The sequence below is a fragment of the Mus pahari genome, chromosome 5 (genome assembly GCF_900095145.1).
Source record: "Mus pahari chromosome 5, PAHARI_EIJ_v1.1, whole genome shotgun sequence".
Classification (NCBI taxonomy): Eukaryota; Metazoa; Chordata; class Mammalia; order Rodentia; family Muridae; genus Mus; species Mus pahari.
In genome coordinates this window covers 72,254,253-72,263,982 of record NC_034594.1, presented here as the reverse complement: position 1 = coordinate 72,263,982, position 9,730 = coordinate 72,254,253, and positions in this window count along the sequence as shown.

The window sequence follows — 9,730 nt, the reverse complement described above, 5'->3', positions numbered from 1 at the left end:
TTAGATGGAGAAATGCTGTAAGTAGTAATGCTGAGTCACCCAGTTGCCTTGTGCTCTTTGTTTGCAGTGTATGGATTAGGGCATGCTCCTTCTTGTTGCTGTGCTGGCCTCATGTCTTCATCACCATATACTTTAGGATTGTGAATTATTACATACTTACTGAAGACCTCTTCTTTTATTGAAAGTAGATTTTTATACAATTAATTCTGATTGTATTTTACCCTCCTCCAACTATTGCCATACCCTCCCTACCTCCACACCCACCCAAATACACATCCTTTCTTGCTCTCTTGAATGAAAAAAAAATCATGTCCTCCCTTTTTTTTGTTAAAAAGAAAAAAAAATAAAATCAGATAAAACAAAAACAAACAAACCTGAGTGAAATAAATCAAACAAGTGAACAGGAAAAGAAGAGCCAAAGATAAAGCAAAAGAAGCACATATAGACACAGGGAGGGAGGGAGGGAGGGAGGGAGGGAGGGAGAGAGAGAGAGAGAGAGAGAGAGAGAGAGAGAGAGAGAGAGAGAGAAGAGATAGCGCTCTGACAAAAGTTTATGAGACAAATAAATAAGTTTCAAATACCGCTGGGTTTGTTTTAGTTGGCCATGTATTAGGACTCCCCTTAAGTGTGGTTTGTATACCCAATGAGACTCCATTGGACTTATTCCTACTTCCTTTCTCACTGTTTGGACTCCATGTGGCTCAGACCTGTGCAGGCCCTATGCATGTTTCCACAATCTCTGTGAGTCCATATGTGCATCAGACACGCTGTGTCCAGAAGACCTTGTTTCCGTGGATTTCTCTGCTGTCTTCCATCCCTACTGGCTTTTGCAATCTTTCCACCTCCTCTTCAGCAGGATTCCCCACGTCCGAGGAGTGAAATTTGATGGAGACATCCCATTTAAGACTGAGTTTTTGAACGTTTATCACTCTCTGCACATTGTTATGTGAATCTACTTTAAAAGAAAACTTCTCTGACGATGGCTGAGCAAGACACTGATCTGAGTCTAGCAGAATATTGCTAGAAATCATTTTATTGCTGAATGACTATTGCCCCAACAAAACTTGCAGTCAGGTCACCATTGTAGACTACAGAATGTGTAGTTGGGTTGGTGTTTGCCTATTTCTTTTGATAGTGTTCAGAGTTCCCTTCCATACCATGAATTCTAGTCAGTCGAGGTGAATTGTAGGTAAGCATCAACTCTACTTCTCTGTTCTCATTGAACACGTCTGTGTTCAATGAGTGAACCTTACCATCAGCTTGTGGAGAATAACCAATAACCTTGCTTGTTTGGAGGTTTCCATGGGATCCCATTGACTAAAAAAAAATCAATTATATATAACTCACTCCCGGCACTGGACACCTCATTTAGTGTTGTGGGATGTTTAGTAGAGACTTTGTCTCTCTCTCTCTCTCTCTCTCTCTCTCTCTCTCTCTCTCTCTCTCTTATTTGATGATTCCATTAAGATTTCTTTAACAGCAGCATTTTAAAGAAATGAATATAATTTTATGTGGAGCAAATATATTTGATTAAAATATGATCAGAAGCAGTAATCCGTAATGGGATTTTTCTTGTTAAATATTACCTTAAAAGTTAAGCTTTCATATTAGTTCCTAATTTTTAACTTTATGCTAAAACATGTGCAAAGGTAATATAAATGGTACATGTGAACATTAATGCAAAATATCTATTTTGGAATGACGGCAGAAAAGGAAACTTTTAGATAGGAGACATATCAGAGTGAAGGACAGAAAGAAACCTGACTTGATTTTTCGGAAGACTGTATAAGAGGCACTGTGAATTAAAACATGGAAAGCTGAGACTACTACTGAGGAAGATTGGATCTAGTAGGTAATAGAAATTAAGAAATATGTTGGTGTAATATGTAGTGTTCACAATGTACACAGTATATAGTTTCAACTGGTTGCTATTATTCCTCCTTTACCTATAGTGTTAGGAATGCACATCAAAGCATTGAACATGCTAGGTAGGCACTCTATTATTGAACTGCATTTGAATCCATCAGAATATATGTCCATTTGAGATGGGGTTTGGTATGCTGTCTGTCCTCTCAAGCTCATTGTGTAAGCACTAGAATCACAATGTGTCCCATGATCCCCAGTTGCTTTAATCACATTTATATATTTTACAAATGTACCCAATCTCTTCCATTTCTTAACTGATTTAAACGATAAAGGATAAATGTTACCTAAAGTTTTATATTAACTAACCACCACTTTTACATTTTTACTTACTGAATTTCTATGGAAAATGTTTTAGAGGGAAACTGAAAGGTTCATTTGCTAAAATTAAAACTACTATTATGAATTACTATTCAAAGCATAAACTAGGGGGGAAAACCAGCACTCACAGTGAGTTAGATGTCCTGTGAAGACACATCTAGTGCTAAATTCTTAGAATGTGGCAGTGGCATTAAGCTACAATGTGCAACATATTCATAAGTTAGCTCAGATTCCCAAGAAAAGTTTATGTGGAAAGTGCTCCAAGGAAATTCAAAATGAAGGAGAATAGAGGAGCAAGATTTCTTTTTTTCTCTTAAAAGCATCTCCAAAGAGACAGCATGGGAAAGGAAGAAGAAGGAGAAAGTACCTTCTCCTAAAAGTAATGTTTGAAATACTCACATTAATGAAAAAAAGGCACTAGTGTTCTGAAACAAGCATGACTATTGCAAATATGGCTGAATTTGAAAGGTCCAATACAATGTGACACTTTTGGTCTTTCCACTGAGAGGTGGATTTTATTTCTAGAGTCTGAGTGTTGGTTTTGATTAATATGGCAAAAATGGTAACAGAAAAACTATTAATATAATACAATGCAGATATCTATCTATTGTCTCCTAAAAAATAAATGAAACATGGAGAAAGACACAGATGTCCTTGATACTGCCTTGGGCGTTACCACACCTATCTTACACTTTCTGGGAATTACAAAGTAGGAAACACAAATGAAAGACATGAAACCCCTAGCTGACATGAATATTTGTGAGAACAAATAAATCACTAAGTTACTATGCTCTGGGTCCGTTTGCCCTGTTCAAAACGTAAATGAACCACTGACTAATTCATGTAACTGTCCAGTAGCCATGGATGAACTTGTTTACCTGAAAGGGGGGGGGGGGTGGAAATGAAAAGGACAGTGTGAGAGAAGGATGAAACCAAGACAAAAGTTTCTGATCAAGGCTTAAAGTTTAATAGTCAGCACTGAGTTTATATACAGAGAGCTCACTGATCCATCCTTTGTTTCAGCTGAATTGAGTTGCAAAGCAAGCTCAGCAGGCAGTCTGATCCTGTAGGAAACTGACTCCACCTGGGTCTCTAAGCTACAACCTAAGGTCTATTTAGCCTGCTCAAGACTGGGAGAAGGGCACAAATCCGGACCCTTTCTCTTCTCCATACCAACTATTTAAAAGTTAACCACTACCATATCTTCATATATGTAATTTTGATATATAATATATTGTTGTAAAGTTTTCTAAAAGGTTCATTTGCTAAAATTAAAAACTACTATTATGAATTACTCTTTAGAGCATAAACTAGAAAATTTCTATTTGAAATTAAAATAAATAATACCTTTAGTCGATGTGTGTATATATGAACATTATGATACCATTTCATTTAGAAATCAAAAAGATTTTATGATAGAATACAACCCTTGGAACACTCATTCCTAAACAAGAGGACTCCCTAAAAATCCCTTCCCCAGGATAGAGGGATCTCTGAATAGGAGGATGTGGAATGAGTAGCACTTAACCCTAGCCCTGAGTATTTGCTTCAGCCCTTAAGTACATACTATTAAAATAATACCATTCATGTCATTTAAAATTTAATCAGTACTGATATTTAAAATCTGAAGCCGGATAACTGTCATAGACTATTTCATGCCATGCAGAATTACCTAAATTTTCATTTGCCATCGGGGAACATGCCTCAAATATTCCCCCAATTTCTCTTTGGCATCAGTTTCACAAATATAATAAAATCAAGTAGCAGTTTTTTCTGTCAAGAGAGTTTTATTTAATTCCTATTATTATGAAACCAAAACGACAGCTACTTGTCATTCTTTGATATATGCACATTTTAAAAACATCTGCATCTGTGTCCTCTTATACAATATAGCTAATTAAAATTTTGTTTCCTTACACACTAAAATGCAGCTTTTAATGCGCTGGTTACTAAAAATGGCTGAAGTGGTAAAAATCTAGATGAAACTGATTACAAACTTGCTCATAGCAATCAGTCTGTTGCAATTCTTTTTGTTCAGAGAAGGAAGAAATATTTTAATTTATTAAAATTTACTTCATAATAATCCATTGTTTAGCAATATTATTGCTGGGTATTGTTTTGACAGTTATTGAAAAAAGAAAGAAAACACCAAGAAAAATATAGCACAGGGAATTTGGGTGAGAAGATATGCAGTTTAGTTTTATTCTAAAATACAATAGCTACTCAGTAATATCTGTGTACCTTGGGTTTTACACATGCATATACATATATGGAAAATTATGATTAGTTGAATAAAATAATAGGTATTTTATGACAGAAATAGCAAGATAAACTAATATACCCATTTGTATTTAACTGACATTTAGTACATTATTTGAAAGAGAGAATGTAGACCAGACAGAGTCATACCATCTGGAAATAGATAATGGAGATTTAGCTCTCCCTGGGTTATACTGGTAAGAACAAAATTTATTAAAAGTAATGTTAAACAAAATTTATTAAAAGTAATGTGGATGTGGGGAAGTGCTTGTTGACAGGAGCCTGATATGGCTGTCTCCTGAGAGGATCTGCCAGTGCCTGACAAATACAGATGCAGATGTACACAGTCAACCATTGGACTGAGCACAGGGTCCACAATGGAGGACTTGGAGAAGGGACTGAAGGAGCTGAGGGGTTTTGCAGCCCCATGGAGGGAGCAACAGTGTCAACAGTCCAGAACCCCCAGAGCTCCCAGGAACTAGACCACCAACCAAAGACTACACACGAAGGGACGCATGGTGCTGGCCACATATGTGGCAGAGGATGGCCTTGTTGAATCTCAGTGGGAGAAGAGTTCTTTGGGCCTGAGGGTGTTCGATGCCCCAGTGTAGGGGAATGCCAGGGTGGGGAGGCAGGAGTGGGTGGGTGGGTGGGGAGCACCCTGAATGAGGCAGGGGGAGGGGAGATGGGATAGGGAGCTTCTGAAGGGGAAACCTGGAAAGGGGAAAACATTTGAAATATAAATAAAGAAAACATCCAGTAAAAAATAATGTTAACTGATAATGTAAATTATAAGTGCTTCTGCTGATATTTGTCTGCCTGGAAATGAAAGAAACTGGGTAAGTATTATGATTTGGATCCCTGGGTGACAACCATTGGTTTCTCTCCGCCTCTGCAGGGTACCTTGAAGATAAGGACTGTTAGAAAGCCAACTGACTGGACTACCATTATGCAGCTCACAGTTGCTGTAGAGGGACAACAGCACTCCTGGAACCGCAACTCAGTCATAACTCTCTCAAGTACCATTTGCACGGGATACTTTGCTATGGAAAACCCCAGGTACTCTTTGTGGTCTTTTCCACCCAGGCTGGAATGGGAATGGGTACTCCTGAAGAGGCAAAGGAACTGCTCTAACTAGACAAGCTGGACCAGCCTGAGGTCAGTGGAAAAAAGAAACTCTCCTTTGAGTGTAAAGTTTGCTGTGATTCGTCAAAAGTCCCCTTCTCTGGCTACACAGAGAAGCTATGTGGTTCATGGGTAAGCCAGTTGAGAGATACTCCGGGTGTTGCTGCCTTGGTGTCAACATTCAGCGCAGGGAAAAGCTTTCAATCTTCATGGTTTGCCTTCCTTGCAGTTGGTGAATGATCTCATTTGGTAGCATGAAGAAAGAAGTAGAGCAGATGACAGAGCTGTGGTAGTAGCAGTAGCAGTGATTGAGGGAAGGTTGGAGAGCCGAGCTACAGAAGCAGAAAAGCAGCTGGCTGCTTTGACAGCTGCAAAAGAGCTTTTAGATATGGGGGTGGTGTGGAAGAGAGTCCACAGGTTGACAGTGAGTAAAAGCGAAATTGTGGGAACCACATTGCCTTGACAGGTGCCAGAGTCAGAGTTGAGAAGTCAGCCTACCAGCTGCAAACACAAATATCAGGCTACACTGACATCTTCAAGAGAGGTGAATCTACCAGAGCAGCAGCTGGCGGTGACCCAAGCAGTAACAGAGAGAAAACGTTCTTTTATCTGCTTCATGTGTAGAGACAGCTGTGACAGTAGCTTTAGCAAGCTGCACTACAAGCTGCCGTTAAATGCTGAGGAATCTCAACATTAGAAGCACACATAAGATCTTTAACACTCAGAGGGTTAAAGGTCTTGGTTTCATCGCCCTGGGCAATAGATGCAACCTTCTTTTGCTCTTGCTTTTATCAGTTGCCAGATTCTATCAAATGCGAAGGAATGCAAAGGTTGCCAATGGTTAGCACTCAAAGAAGAGCATCTTCTTCTCTTCCCGGGGTTTCTATCCAAGTAGAGTAAATGTATATCAGAAAGTTAATTGATAACAATGAAACATTTTAATATTTTATACTTATTTACCATGTGTATATATGCACATGCATGCCATAGGACATACGGGGGTATTAAAGGGCAGTTTGCAAGTGTTCGCTGATTCCATAATGTGAGTTCTCAGGATGGATTGAACTCAGTCATCAGAATTGGAGCCATGTGCTCTTACCCACTGAGCCATCACAATGACTTCAATATATCTATTTTAGTTAGCAATTTTATTTTGTTAACACTTATTGCTTAATTACTGATTTATCTATCTCTTTAATCTGTAGATATATCATTTTGCTAACTTCAATGGCAGTCAAATGTAAGATATCCCCACTGATTTGTCCCCAGTGATTCCCTTTCTGGCACTGGTGTTATGTAATCTCCCCCCCCCCCGGATGATGTTTTATCAGTATGATACATTATCTTCCTCTCATTATGCTATATAAACTCTGTTCTTCATGGCAGTTTTGTTCCCTCTGTGTTATGGCTTTGAATAAGTTAATTATAATATTAAGCTCCTCTGAAGGTCAGTTGGTAAGGACCTGGTAGTTAGATGTGGCTGGCAAATGTCTAGGGCTCCCAGTCATACCTGGAAGTATATTCTTTTCAGGGAAGTCACTAGATAAAAGTCAATTCCTGACTAACATTTCAAATGCATCCTAGGAAAAAACTTTAGCTGAAGAGATAGTTGAGATAGACCTATGTGCTGAAATGATAATGTAAGTGTGTTCTGTTAAAACATACATTTTTGGTCACTTGTTCTATAGCAACAGAAAACTTATACACTATCAGGTCACCTTTCATTTTTTATCAACATAAAAATCCTTAAATTTTACCTTTATTTTGAAGACAATTTCATGTGAAACCCTTTTAAATAAAAGTGACAAGATTTTATTTGTAAATGTAAAGATTTCTTGTACTAAGTGGTTTCCAGAATCATCAAAATCTTTTCAGCCACCATTATTCTGACCAGTGTAACAGACCTTCACTGGCTTTGAGAAGGCATAATTCAAAGAACGTAAGAAATTATGTCCATCCTGTGTTCTGCATGACATTACACAGATGTTTACAACTTCATCTCCTTCAATAGAGTGGAAAATAATCACCTTCATTTGCATTGTTTAAAATATTGCAAATTTATCATGGGAAATCTAAGTTGATTATATTTAAGCTCAAATAATTTTAAATGTATGTAAGTTCTTTATATTATATGTCATATATATAAAGTCTTACTTTGCTTTTATTTTGGTTTTTTGAGACAGGGTTTCTCTGTATAGCCCTGGCTGTCCTGGAACTCACTCTGTAGACCAGACTGGCCTCGAACTCAAAAATCCACCTGCCTCTGCCTCCTTAGTGCTGGGATTAAAGGCGTGTGCCACCATGCCCGGCTTCTTACTTTGTTTTTTGATGTGATTTACATCATAACCAAAAGAAACTCTGAACTGAATGTGGTTATTTTAGCTTGTAGTGGATTATCCTTCGTGAGGGAAGCCAGGAAGGGAACTTGAGATAGGAAGCTAGAGAGAAGAGCTGAGGCAGTCATTATGGAAGGTCAGAGTTACTGGCTTGCTTCCTGTGTCTTGGTTAGCTTGCTTTTCTCTACAACACAGGACCAAAATGTCCAGAGGTGGTGGCACCACCACTCGCTCCTACATCATTATTAATCAAGAAGATGCCCACAGGCACTCTCAGTTGAGCTTTCTTGTTAGGTGACTCTCGTTTGTATCAAGTGGACAAAAGAGGACCAGAGTCTACTCAACTAGGATGAATGGGAGACCATAAATACTAGAATAAGTTTTTGTCAAATGACTTTGAGTTCATTTTGGTAGGACATAGAAAAGCATTTAATTAAAAAACCTTATATATCAAGTTTACTATAAGGGAACATTTGCTGATCAGATTATAAAAATATACTGACTATAAGGACCTAGGTGCACTAGATGTAATCAATCACACCATTACTCTAAAAATAGTTTTTAATATCTTTTATTAATTTATTGAATATTAACTATCTTTTTAAAGATTTATTTATTAATTATATGTAAGTACACTGTAGCTATCTTCAGACACCCCAGAAGAGGGCATCAGATCTCATTAGGGATAGTTGTGAGCCACCATGTGGTTACTGGGATTTGAACCCAGGACCTTTGAAAGAGCAGACAGTGCCCTTAACCCACTGAGCCATCTCTCTAGCCCATCTTTTATTAATATTCATCTTCCAAAAGTATGTTCATTTTAATCCTATAAAATATGACATAACCAGGTAAAAGATTTCAATGTGAATTATTACATAAAAGTATTCTGCACTCCCCAAATAATGGCATGTTAATGAACTAGAAAGCTAATGGAATTGCTGTGAAAATAATTAGAAGATCAAAGCAACAGAATGTTAGTGTTAATGCTTAAGTGCCTGCCAGTTATTCTATCTTTTAAACTTTTAAACTTTTTTTTTTTTTTAATTTAACATGAGTAATAGAAATTCCAAAGTCAAGTTTTATAAGGATGCGTAGAAGGACTGTGCTGTTAAACAAGCTCTGATCCAGAATTGTTCCTCTCTGAAAGAACCACTGGGACAAAAATGGAGAAGAGCCTGAGGAAAAGAAGGTCCAGTGACAGGACCAAATTGGGAGCCAGCTCAACGGGAGGCCCCAAAGCCTGACACTATTACTGATGCTATGGTGTGCTCACAAAAAGGGGCCTATCATGATGGCCCTCCAAAAAATCCCAACAAGCAGCTGAAAGAGTTAGATGCAGAACCAATGAATAGAAGCTGGTGACCCCTGTGGTTGAATTAGGGAAAAGCTGGAAGAAGGTGAGGAGGAGGGCGACCCTATGACCCTATAGGAAGACAAGCAGTCAACTAAGGTGGACACCTGAGATTGCTCAGACACTGAGTCACCAACCAGGCAGCATACACCAGTTAATATGAGGCCCCCAACACATACACAGCGGAGGACTGCTGGATCTGGACTCAGTGCAAGAAGAATCGTCTAAACCTCAAGAAACTTGAGGCCCCAGGGAGTGAGGAGGTCTGGTGGGGTAGGGGTGGGGATGGGGGCATCCTCTTGGAGACAGGGGCTGGGGGGGGGGTGGGGGAATAGGAGTTATGGGATGAGGAACAGTCAGAGGACTGACCAGGAGGAAAACAAAGACTGGATTGTAAAAAAAAAAAAAAAAGTAA